At 34.5% G+C, this 13,729-nt stretch overlaps 1 protein-coding gene across 1 annotated transcript in view; it reads left to right on the forward strand.

Moving 5' to 3' along the window:
- Nucleotides 1–637: 637 nt before the first annotated feature.
- The window catches only part of LOC108743233 (Werner syndrome ATP-dependent helicase), a 24,655-nt gene continuing 11,563 nt past the window's right edge, over nucleotides 638–13,729 (forward strand). The window contains exon 1 of the mRNA XM_025978020.1: nucleotides 638–745. The gene's annotated coding sequence lies outside the window, so the exon portion shown is untranslated. The remainder of the gene's footprint in view (nucleotides 746–13,729) is intronic.

Below are 13,729 nucleotides of genomic sequence, written 5' to 3' on the forward strand. Positions count from 1 at the left end.
CACACACTGTTTTTCAATTTTGAAACAATTTTCGCCTTTTTTTAACAGTAAATGTACATCTGGAAGTCACACTTATTCAAAAGTTTACTAAACACCGTTGCTACTCAGAAACAACGGTAAAGGTCACCACACTTGTTGACTATTTGTGTGAATATAAACAAAAGATAAGAAAGGGATTTGTTACAAATGATCCATTAAAAACAGTTGGTAGACCCGAACTCGGCGTTACATCCGAAGTCGCTATAGCCACTTGAATTTTATACTAAAGAATGCTTTAAATTCAAGGGACACAAAGGTCGCTATAACCAAGGTCGTAATAAATGAAATCCACCGTATATAAGGAGTTGAAGTGAGAGAGTACTTTGTTACTACGTGTATGAGTATTTCGAGAATGGAATAAATACCTGGGGTTGTTACGACAACTGCACTAAGGTTGATTTTATAAAAAAATTAATAGCTTTAACCCCATTTTGATTTTGAATTCACACTGAATATAAAGAGGGGGAAAGGTCGTCAGTCCTAAGACTGGTTGGACACGTACCTCCACTCTTTCCTATCCTGAGCTAAACTTCGCATTTCCCTAAAACTAGAACAGCCCACAAGATAATACAATATTCATCTTGTTTGCGATGAGCATTCTAAGAAACATTAAATCAGGACAAGAAGTAACATTTGTCGTCAAGAAATTGGACACATCTTCAAATCGCATAATGGAGACCGTGCATGCTGTAGTTACTGATCCATGGTAAGTGCGTTTATTAACCCATTTACCTATTTTTTAACACTAAAGCAATTAAACAAACAAAACACTTTTATTAGAAAGTGGTTTATCAATAGGTACCTACTTTGTTGCACAAATTTAAAAAATATATTAAACAAGTGTAACATGTTGATAAAATCGATCCATGTTTGTTATGTTTTAAGCCTAAAAGACCATACTTTTTAATCATTTTTATGACAAAAAGGGATTTTGGAGTTAAATAATTGAGGTCATGTTTTTCTAAAAATGTTTGTGTCGTATTGCTTCTGTTTTGGGGTGTTTGAACTCATAAACTATGTTTATAAAGTGTCGGAAGAACAAATGGTTTTTATTTAATTTCTTTTTCTTCTTCCTGTTTCTAATCCTGGATAATTGTGGTTAAAAAAAAGAATCAGCTAGAAAGTTTTGCTTTCTCGCTTTTAGAAATAAGGAAGCTAAGTCATCGCCAGGAATTTGGCACACATATTTATTAAATTTTGAATTTTCTTGTGAGTTCCGTACTCTCTAGGGGTAGTTCTACAATAGTTCTCGAAATGGTGCGCTGATAGTTCTGAATTTTTAACAATAAAATGCGCAAATTTTTTTTGCAAATACCTTCACAAACTCAGGAATCTTTTATTTATTATCCTTCTGTTGTATCAGAGCTCTATTTCTACCAATTAGGTGTGCAAATTGTACTACAAGTTCTTAACTTTCCGTTATACATGCATTCTCAAGGACCTGATTCACGTAGTAGAAATCCTGAAAAACAATCGGTCAACATGCGTTATATTTTCAATCCATCTCCATCATAATTAAAAGAGTAGCTACCACATTTCTCCCACCTGGGGAAAGGATAAAATAACGGGGTGGGATGGGTATTGGATATCGCGACGAGATACTACAAGGGAGGGGGCCCCCTCTTGTAGAGGAAAATTCGTTTACAAATAGATGTGGGATGTTCTAGATTTAGGGAAATATAAAGATTAGCTCAGGATAGGGAAAAGTAGAGGAGCATGTTCAGTCAATCATAATTCATCATGATTCTATGATGATAATGATGATGACAATGAAGATGATGATAAAGATGGGGCCCTATTTCCGAAATTGTAATTCTAAAACTAAAGATAAGTTACCTACATTCGGTTCGGTTTTCCATTTAATATAAGAACATTGTCATACTTACCCCTTTTATGGTAAATAACTGCTTGTCGTACAGGAATACCTAGGTGAATTATCTGTGCAGGTGTACAAATTGTATACGAGACTTCATAATAACCAGAAGTCAACGCTTGCCACTTAAGACACTTTATATCAACTTTTGAGTTCGTTAATAAGTGGTAGAGATAGACGACGTACTTCTTCAAGTACCATTTTAAATAGGTTGCTTGCAAAGCTTTTTTTTTTTAGAGAAAGTCAGGCATATTTGTGAGGGAAATCAGTGCTTTAATCCTTGAAAATGCATNTTTTTATTTAATTTCTTTTTCTTCTTCCTGTTTCTAATCCTGGATAATTGTGGTTAAAAAAAAGAATCAGCTAGAAAGTTTTGCTTTCTCGCTTTTAGAAATAAGGAAGCTAAGTCATCGCCAGGAATTTGGCACACATATTTATTAAATTTTGAATTTTCTTGTGAGTTCCGTACTCTCTAGGGGTAGTTCTACAATAGTTCTCGAAATGGTGCGCTGATAGTTCTGAATTTTTAACAATAAAATGCGCAAATTTTTTTTGCAAATACCTTCACAAACTCAGGAATCTTTTATTTATTATCCTTCTGTTGTATCAGAGCTCTCTTTCTACCAATTAGATGTGCAAATTGTACTACAAGTTCTTAACTTTCCGTTATACATGCATTCTCAAGGACCTGATTCACGTAGTAGAAATCCTAAAAAACAATCGGTCAACATGCGTTAGATTTCCAATCCATCTCCTTTTTTTAAGTTTGTTATAAATTAGTTTATTTTGGCAAGCATATCTATCAAAAAGTAGACTCGTGTAAAAAAATAACTAATATTTGACAATGATCATTAATCAGAGGCTTTCATTTGAAAACAAATATTACAGACGCGCTTGTACTCTTACAGAAATATTTTTTCTTCATATCAAAGGTAGTTTATGATCTAATGGACATAGATTGTCAAAGAATTTTTAGTATCCTTGAAGAATCAGGAAATTCTAAGGAAATTTTGAAATATTTCTCAGTAGTCCTGGAAATTCAAATCAAGTTGTATTTCTTATTTGCCGTATTACCCTTCTTGATACCTTCAAAATCTTTAATATCCCCTCTTCCCAAGGGGGATAGATTAGAAATTTTGAAGACCCCAAGGAAGATTCTGTGATTTTGGTCAGTTATTTTGAGTCCTTTTTCATGAAGCCTTTACGTTTTATAAGATATGCATACAATTTGGTGTTGTGTTGTCTCAAGATCTGAATTTAAACTCCAATACTTTCAATATTTTTTTGGCCATTATAATTTCCAACAGTGAATATGATTGGTGGTAATTGATAACTATATGTTAATTTCGGTGTTTTTCCAAGATCCACATCGTGGAGAGTAAACAAAATTGAATGATCTAAACCTCAGTATTTTCAATACGGTTTTGACCGTTATAATTTTCGACAGGGATTAGGGTTCACGCCATTAACGTCATTGATGGCAAATGATCCAAATCATGGAAAATAAGCAAAATTAAATGATTTAAACGTCAGTATTTTCAATATTCTTTTGACCATTTCCACTGTAAACGTGAGTGGTTGTAAATGATAAGTTAATTTCGGTGTGTTTTCAAGATCTAGACCATGAAAAGTAAACAAAATTAAATGATCTAAACTCCAGTATTTTCAATACGGTTTTGGCCATTAATGTGATTGATGGCAAATGATCCAGATCATGGAATAAACTAGTATTTTCAATATGATCTTGACGATTATAATTTCCGACAGTTCATAGCGTAAATGGGATTGATAGCAAATGATAAGTTTATGTGTGTTAATTTTGGTATTTTTCCAAGATCCAGATCATGGAGAATAAGCAAAATTGAATGACCTAAACCTCAGTATTTTCAATACGGTTTTGACCGTTACAATTTTCGACAGGGATTAAGGGTTCAAGCCATTAATGTGATTGATGGCAAATGATCCAGATCATAGAATAAACTCTAGTATTTTCAATATGATTTTGACGTTATAATTTCCGACAGTAATTGAAGATTGATAGCAAATGATAAGTTTATGTGTGTTAATTTTGGTATTTTTCCAAGATCCAGATCATATAGAAAAGGCAAAATTAAATGATTTAAACGTCAGTATCTTCAATATTCTTTTGGCTATTACAATTTCCAACGGTAATTGAAGATTCACACTGTGAACGAGATTGATGACAAATGGTAACTCTATGTTAATTTTTGGTATTGTCGTTATATGAAGAGAGGATGGCATAGAAAAAATGTTTGTATTAAAGAACACCATCATGTGTGTAGTATCTGTACGTAAAACTTACTTGAATAATTAAAGAGACCAACGTAGACACGCATGAGATATAATGAAAATAAGGTGTGGTAAGTCACCAGGTGGGCAACTTTGGCCTACCCATGTTGTACCTACTTAACAATAATGAGTTTCTTTCTTCAAAAGTTTTACGTTAGTTCATTACCGCGTTGTCCCGTTTACATTTCATTTATGAGCCCACATCTTTCAAGTTCGATATATTCAGCCAGCAGCAGTGAATGCACTCTCGAATTTCTTCACAAATTTCTTAATTTACACACATGACTGTCTAGCTCTCTCTTCTCATCTTCTTTAATTTTAACATAACTTCACATATGCTGCTAAATTTATTCCAAACCCTTTACACGAATTTCTCCATGCAGGTATAGGCTCGTTCTGGTTACTGCATTTCAACTATCTTCTAAATGAGAATTACAGTTTATAAGTATATACTATACGTATAAGTATGCAGAAATGTGGATATATATAAAATTGCCAAAGCGCATTCTTAAGTGCCGACTTCATGTAAATATTTTGTTGAAACGTATGGAATAGAACTGACATTGCAAACGAGAACCTAATTAAAAATAAGTCATTTCCGGTGGAAACGTAAATTCCAACTAAATTTTTCAACAGCGGCTGGTCAAATTGCAATGCCTTCTTTGAAAAAGAAGTTGTCAAATATTTTTTGTATTAGTAAGTAATTCTACTTTTTAATCTACACATCAAAGACGCGATGAACATCATTAAAAACAGTACAACTGTAGGGATAGATATACAGGGGCAAAAGATTGGTATGCTTAGATTTGCAGATGATATTGCAGTATTAGCATCTAGCAAGAGGAGTTAGAGATAGCTTTAAATAAAATGGAAACGGTATTGAGACAACAGTACTGTATGAGAATAAATAAAAGTAAAACTAAAATACTGGTATGCAAGGGAAGAAAAAGTAGGGAAAGAGCGAATCTAAAGATAACAGTGGGTGCGGCGGAAAAGAAAAGGTTAGAAGCGTTCGAAATATGATGTTGCAAGTGAATGATGAGGCTACCGTGGATAGAGAAGGTTAGAAATGAACAGGTATTAGAAAGAGTAGGAGAACAGAAGGTTCTACGGAAGTCAATAAGAAATATGCGAGATAGGTCACCTTCTCGGGCATGAAGGTCTAGTCAGAGACCTATTAGAGGCAGAAACTGAAGTTAGGAGGGGTACCCGAGTAGAATTTATTTTGGGAATTCCCTAACTCCAATTGGGTCCCTATTGGAGATTGTTGGATTTGCCCAAATTGGGCATTTTCCACCTATACCCAACGAATTTTGATCTGCATATTTTAGGGCTATCCCAAACTTTACCCAAACTGCACTTCCCAACTACAATCTTATTGAAGAATAATCTATAAATAATAAATGGTTATTTTATTTACTGTCTCCTATTAATAATTATTTTTATACTTTCATGTAACAGTTAGCCATTTATTGGGACCCAATCAGGATTTCCCTAACTATATCTTAGACTTATTTTATTGTAACCCAAGAAAACATTTTGAAGAGCAAGTGGGGGGTAGCGTGCGTTTGTGACCAGTATAACTACTAGTAGTTTACAAAACAGTTTAGACATACCCTTTTTTTTCGTATATTCAACATCGATATTCGCAACAATAAATTATTTATGTACTATGCCAACAAATTCATCGCAAGAAAGACGTCGTGAACACGTTTACGTGGCAGAAGATTTCGTGAAAAAAATCGGGAGTTATCTTTAATATATGAAGAAGAAAATTTGAGGTCAGACAAAATTCATTTTGGAATTTCCCCAAATTTTTCAATTAGGGCTTTCCCTACCTAGTCCCAGGTGGGGAAAGCGTTACATTTCCAATAGGGAACCGCTTGGGTATCCCATTTGGGACCCCATTTGAATTTGGGAAAATCCAATCGGAACCCAACCGGTTCCCAAAAATAAATTCTACTCGGGTAGAGGTAGACCTAGATTAGGTTAGATTACTGTTCGCAAATAATTAAGGATGTGGGATGTTCTAGTTTTAGGGAAATGCGAACATTAGCTCAGGATAGGAAACAGTAGTGTGCGTGTCCGACCAGTCTTAGAACTGACGACCTTATGATGATGATAGTAAGTAATTGATAAAGAACTTTAAAATCCTTAAGGTTATAAAAATCTCTGAATGGAGCTATGAGCATCACAGTTCCAGGGGTGTGGTGTTTGGCGACCTATAACCATTTTAAGACTTCAATGAGAATTCTTATACCAATTAAAGTTGTATCTTTTATAAACGATTTAAAAAAGGTATAATTTCTGTTCTGATCTACCTGCGACTGTGGGTCGTGACTCAATAGCATGAGAACAATGATCCCCTAAAGTGAACAGTCTTATACTTGCACCAAATACATTCAACATATTTTCACACTATAAAAAACACATTTTGTCGGTTTTTTTGCACTTCAAATTTTTGCTTATTCTTTTTTATGGCTTTTAAAGACATCGCGTCAACTCTTACTTACTGTTTTACTGTTATTTATGTATGTTTTTTCGCAATTATGGTCTTTGAACTCATCTTAGCAACTAGAGCAAACATCATACTTTTTATACATGCTTGCGAAATACCTGATGGACTCTAGAGATGTGATTTATTTGAAATACTTACTTGCATTTAAATACTTTTTTGAGAAAAGTATTTTGTATTTTATTTAAAATACTTTTTCAAACGTATTTTCTATTTGTAAAAGTTTTGCTAACATCACCGATGAAATATTATATAAAATGGTGAATGAAAGTTGTTCACTTTACTATTGAAGGTATTAGATGCTTCAAAAGGGGATAAAGAGGCATTCCATGAATTCCTTCTAATTCTTTAACTGAAGAGAGTCCAAAAAATTCTAAATTCCTTGGAAATGGATAATCTAAAATATTGAATCCATATTGTTTTCCGGGTTCAATGTCATGGTCTAAGTTCCAAATTGATATCAGCACCTATCAAATCACCACTTATCGTATCTTTAGAAAGAAACTACGATATTCTATGAATTACGACAAAACAGCCCGCAAAACAATATCGAATTGATATACGCCAACTCTGTAAAACTGAAAACTATAATATATTGTGGTGTGCTAATAAATGCGTATAATCCAAAATTTTTAGAAAACGATTCGAAAAGCTTCACTTATTAGATGAACCTGTGACAAAATTACTAATTGTATTGAGCGTATTGATAAATCAAGTTTGTGCGTGAAGACAGTGCGAAAACTGACTTTCCTAGAAATGAGACTTAGTTAAATAGCATTTTTTGCCTCCATAATCAACTAGTTAATTAATTTCTAATTAAGTTCTAAAAGTACGCCTGTGTTGGTTGTTCGATGCTGTACTTTTAATAAGCGTGAATAACGGCAGGGAACAGTAGATATGCGTTTGAAACAATTCTATTGCCATGGTTATCCAAGCAAACAATATTTTATGCTTTCCTGGATCAGGGACGTTGCGGTAATAATGATGATGATAATAATGATATTGTTTACATGGAAATAATAGCAAATCAAACGGTATGTGTATCTGTTTTTGCGTATTCACACGGTTCGTCGATTTTGTTTGTCGATTATAGGCGCTGAGGGTCAATAGGCCACGCATTAATGGACGGTTCTGGAAATGCACCGTGTCGATACCTACAAACCTCAATGTTCAGCGTGCTATCACAGTGACCGTTGATCGGAATTAATGAAAACTGCACGAGATATGGCCCGGATTTTCATTTACAATAAAACGATAAATTGCAAATTGTACATTTGATCGTAAATACAACAATTACCATGCAAGTCCAGAACCGGACACCGGAGAAATATTCTATTAATTGAATGAAACAAATACGCCATAGATAGACGTTTCGTATTTAATTTAATCTAACAATATTGTTGACGATGTTTGAAATAACGGAAACAAACAGTCGAGGCCGTTGTTTACTTTACTACAACACCTGAATGCCAATAAAAACAATTGGTTTAGTGATACAGCAAGCGACAACAATTATAACGCACATTGCACCCGTTCTTTTTTATTTCCGGCGTGCTATTTCGACTATTTGTCGTTTATTTTAATAAAATCGAGCAAGTGCTCTCTGGCCCGCGGCCAAACTAAATTTAATTCATATTGCCGAATATAGATTCGCCGAAATTTTTTACGAGATACTCTACGATCTAAACATAAATCTGTTACGTAATTATTTTCGAATATTTTAGCTGTTTTTGTTTGTCTCCTAGTGCGATTCATAAGCCAGTAGGCAATTACTTGCCTATGACAATAAAATTTACGTTAGGGTAATTAACAGAAGGACGATCAGTCGTGGTTTCGTAAATAAACAGTTTATAAATACTCCAAATTATGTATCTTTCCAAAAAGTGACAAAAACGTATTCAATCGAACATACGCAAGTCCATAATCTTCTTAAAAATTTTTGAGATTCCCCGCGATCCAGTGGAGTTAAATCTAACATAACTGAAAAACTTCAGTTAGCCGATAGCGACAAATGGCCGTTAATAAACAGAAAAAAAAAGTTATTTTAATTAAAATCAAACGAATAGCACGTTTGTAAAATATCCTGGGGGTGCAACGTAGAGAAATAAATATTAGGAAGGGAGTCAGACAGGGATAACAATGTCACCGCTACTTTTTAATCTATAATTCGAACACGCGATCATTAAAGACAGCACAACTGTAGGGATAGATATACAGGGGGAAAAGATTAGTATGCTTAGATTTGCAAATGATATAGCAGTATTAGCATCTAGCAAGGAGGAGTTAGAGATAGCTTTAAATAAAATGGAAGTGATATTGACAAAACAGTACTGTATGAAAATAAATAAAAGTAAAACAAAAATACTGCAATGCAAGGGAAGAAAAAGTAGGGAAAGAGTGAATATAAAGATAGGAGACGAAAAATTAGAAGAAATGATGGATTTTAGATACCTAGGAAGTCAGATAAGTCAGGACGGAAGGAGTAGTAGGGATATAAAGCAGAGGATAGCGCAGGGTCGAGTCGCCTTCAATAAAAGGAAGTCACTTCTATGCTCGCGAACGGTTAATTTTAGAAATTCGAAGAAGGTTGTTAAAGGTGTATGTTTGGAGCACGGCGTTGTATGGGTGCGAAACATGGACAGTGGGCGCGGCGGAAAAGAAAAGGTTAGAAGCGTTAGAAATGTGAGGTTACAGGCGAATGATGAGGATATCTGGATTANTTTGCAGTTCACTGAGTTCCAACTGAATATTGACAGGATAACTGATTAATTCAGTCAAGTTGATCATGAAAGGATTAACAAACATTTGTAAATTATGTTTTGTAATTTCATTGTCCTGGAATTTGATTTCAAACTAGTCTAATAAGCATCTAATTTTAGTTTCGTAATATTTTATAGTTTATGATGGTAATATTAAGTACTCTTTCAAATTGGCGAGAATTTTGAAACTGGTTCACGCGGGCCATTTAGTTAGAATTCGTTCGTGGGTCACATTGTATCTCTTGTGTTTGGGGTTGGAAATCTTGCTTTAGAGTACTTATTGTGACGATGTTGTTATGATGTGATATTGACAAAACAGTACTGTATGAAAATAAATAAAAGTAAAACAAAAATACTGCAATGCAAGGGAAGAAAAAGTAGGGAAAGAGTGAATATAAAGATAGGAGACGAAAAATTAGAAGAAATGATGGATTTTAGATACCTAGGAAGTCAGATAAGTCAGGACGGAAGGAGTAGTAGGGATATAAAGCAGAGGATAGCGCAGGGTCGAGTCGCCTTCAATAAAAGGAAGTCACTTCTATGCTCGCGAACGGTTAATTTTAGAAATTCGAAGAAGGTTGTTAAAGGTGTATGTTTGGAGCACGGCGTTGTATGGGTGCGAAACATGGACAGTGGGCGCGGCGGAAAAGAAAAGGTTAGAAGCGTTAGAAATGTGAGGTTACAGGCGAATGATGAGGATACCTGGATAGAGAAGGTTAGAAATGAAGAGGTATTAGAAAGAATAGAAGAACAGAGGACTATGGAAGTCACTAATAAATAGGCGAGATAGGTTGGTAGAACACCTTCTTAGACATGAAGGTCTAGTCAGAGACATATTACAGGCAGAAACGAGAATCATGAGGGGTAGATTTTTGTTCGCAAATAATTGAGGTTGTGGGTTGTTATAGTTTTAGGGAAATGCGAAGATTAGCTCAGGATAAGAAAGAGTAGATGTGCGTGTCCAACCAGTCTTAGGACTGACGACATTATGATGAGGACGCAAAGAATTGGGGTTTATAATTCTTAACCCCTAGATATGTACGCTACTGTTTAGACAATTACATACATACGTAAGGCATTAAATAATGTATTCAGTAATTCAGTTCATTAGTTCTATAATGGCAGTACCATGCGTTTCAATTGACCGTTTAGTTTCTTTTTTTTTTACTATTGTTAAACGGAAGTAAAAGTTATTTACACGTGTCTAGATAAAGACACACACAGGAAATGTAAATTAACTGCGTTACCAACAGTGGTTTTTCATCATTTGTTTTTGTTGAACAGCACACCTGGTTTTGTATCTGTCTGTTATTATTGAGCGCAGTTATTAGTTATTAAGCGATTATTATACGGTTATAAATTAATGAATCAGTTTGTATAATGATTGCAGTCATTATATACAACGGAAATTAAAATTTCATAATCGATATCCTTCAACGGAAAAATCGAAAGAAATAAGAAATGATTAAACTTTCAAACTCGTGTTGGAGGGGAATCACTTTTCAGAAAATAGAGGGTTAAAATAATCAAAAATAGGCGGGGGGTTAGTCTTACACTATGAATCCCCGCAATATACGATAAGAAAGTTTGAATTCAAAGTAGACAGAACTAACAGAGTTCAAAGATTACGAGTATGTTTTTAGGTATGCTTTTTTATTTACATTGGCTGTATACTTTTGTTTCAGTAAAATATTCTTAAAATTTTAGTACGTTGTACAGATTTTGCGAAATTTAAAGGAAATGATTCTGAATTTCCACGCCTATTTAGCGAATTTTTAAATTTAGACACGTAAAACTTCGCTCTTTTCACTAATTGAAGCCGATTTAGGTGTGAATTTCACATGGAGCCACACGGTATCGTAAGGAATAAGGTGACATTTACTTTAAAGAAGATGAGCTTTCGCAAATTGGAAGAGTTGGTTAATAGTTTAAGGTCCTTTTTAAACAATTCTCAAATATGGACGCGCAAAAGTTCTTTCTTTTTACTAGTTCAAGTCGATCTAGGTCTTAATTACAAATGGACCCACACGGAATCGTAAAGAGTAATGTGGCATTCACTTTGAGGAAAATGAGCTTTCGGGAAATCAAAGGAAATAGTTAATAGTTTAAGGTCCTTTTTAAACAATTCTCTAGTTTGTACCCACAAAGCTTCACTCTTTTTACTAGTTCAACTCGATCTAGGTCTCAATTACAAATGGACCCACACGGAATCGTAAGGAGTAATGTGGCATTCACTTTGAGGAAAATGAGCTTTCGGGAAATCGAAGGAAATAGTTAATAGTTTAAGGTCCATTTTAAACAATTCTCAAGTTTGTACCCACAAAGCTTCACTCTTTTTACTAGTTCAACTCGATCTAGGTCTCAATTACAAATTGACCCACACGGAATCGTAAGGAGTAATGTGGCATTCACTTTGAGGAAAATGAGCTTTCGGGAAATCAAAGGAAATAGTTAATAGTTTAAGGTCCTTTTTAAACAATTCTCTAGTTTGTACCCACAAAGCTTCACTTTTTTCGCTAGTTCAAGTCTCCATTACAAATGGGCCCCACGGTATCGTATGGAGTAAGATGGCATTCACTTTGGGGAAAATGAGCTTTCGGGAAATTGGAAGGGATGGTTAAAAGTTTAAGGTCTTTTTGTTACAATTGTCAATTATGGAAACGCTAAACTTCGCTCTTTTCACTAGTTCAAGTCGATTTAGGTCTAAATTTCACATGGAGCTACACGGTATCGTAAGGAATAAGGTGACATTTACTTTGAAGATGAGCTTTCGCAAATTGGAAGAGTTGGCTAATAGTTTAAGGTCCTTTTTAAACAATTCTCAAGTTTGTACCCACAAAGCTTCACTCTTTTCGCTAGTTCAAGTCGATCTAGGTCTCAATTACAAATTAGCCCGCACGGAACTGTAAGGAGTAAGGTTACATTCACTTTGGGGAAAATGAGCTTTCGGGAAATTGGAAGGGATGGTTAATAGTTTAAGGTAGTTCAAGTCGATTTAGGTCTGAATTTCATATGAAGCCACACGGTATCGTAAGGAATAAGGTGAGATTGACTTTGACAAAAATGAGCTTTCGCGAAATTTGAGGAAATGGTTAATAGTTTAAGGTCCTTTCTAAACAATTCTCAAAGTTAGACGAACAAAACATATGCTGACTTAAGATGAACACCTTTCTTGTAAAAATTGAAAGTTTGCCCTTTCATTAAAGATATTTTTTAAATAAAAATACTTATGCAAGTGCCTAATGTGTCCAAAAGAAAATCGAATGTAATATTTTATTTAATTTCAGTTATAAGCAAAGGTAAAGATGTTTTGCCATAAGCCATAATTATTATCAATACGTTCGCACACGAGCGTGCAAAAAGTCGTTAATAATAATTATAACGAATATGTGTAGCGTGTTGATGTTTTTTTTTTTTCGCAAATAGTAGTGCAGAGCGATTTTTCACAATTTACTGTAAGTATATTGTTAAATTAGAAATTACCGTTCAAAGAGCAAGCCAATCGAAACGGGACTACTTATCGCCAGTTATGTTGACTACGGCCGCTGTTACAATAAACATCGCAAAACAACGTACGTAAGAAAAAAGCAATTAAGTGCAATTAGGGAAATTAGCACAGAAAGTTTTTAGACTGCACTTATCGCGCAGATATAAGGCGTAAATATCTACGATCGACTGCCAACAAAATGGAATAGTGCGAAGACTGACCCCTGGATCAATTTTTTCATCGGGATCAGACTGAAAAAGTATTCAAATACACGATAAGCATTAAAATCAGGGAGGATGAAGTTAGTAAGGTAATTTGTTGGTGTTTATCCTGTTGTTATTTTAGGCTACGTTTTTATAGTTCACACTACACTGGAAGAAAGAGTGCATACATAGGATTTGTAGATTTAGAAAAAGCTTTTGACAATGTTAAATGGGACAAGATGTTAAATATACTTAAAAATGTAGGGATGAGTTACAGAGATAGAAGAGTGATACTTGTTTGTATAAAGAGCAACAGGAAGTTATAGAAATGGGGCTGCAACGTAGAAAAGTAAATATTAGGAAGAGAGTCAGACAGGGATGCACACTGTCACCGCTACTTTTTAATCTATACATCGAAGACGCGATCAACATCATTAAAGACAGTACAACTGTAGGGATAGATGTGCAAGGGCAAAAGATTAGTATGCTTAGATTTGCAGATGATATAGCAGTATTAGCATCTAGCAAGGAGGACCTAGAGAT

This window comes from Agrilus planipennis, unplaced genomic scaffold, assembly GCF_000699045.2.
Source record: "Agrilus planipennis isolate EAB-ADULT unplaced genomic scaffold, Apla_2.0 scaffold195, whole genome shotgun sequence".
NCBI lineage: Eukaryota > Metazoa > Arthropoda > Insecta > Coleoptera > Buprestidae > Agrilus > Agrilus planipennis.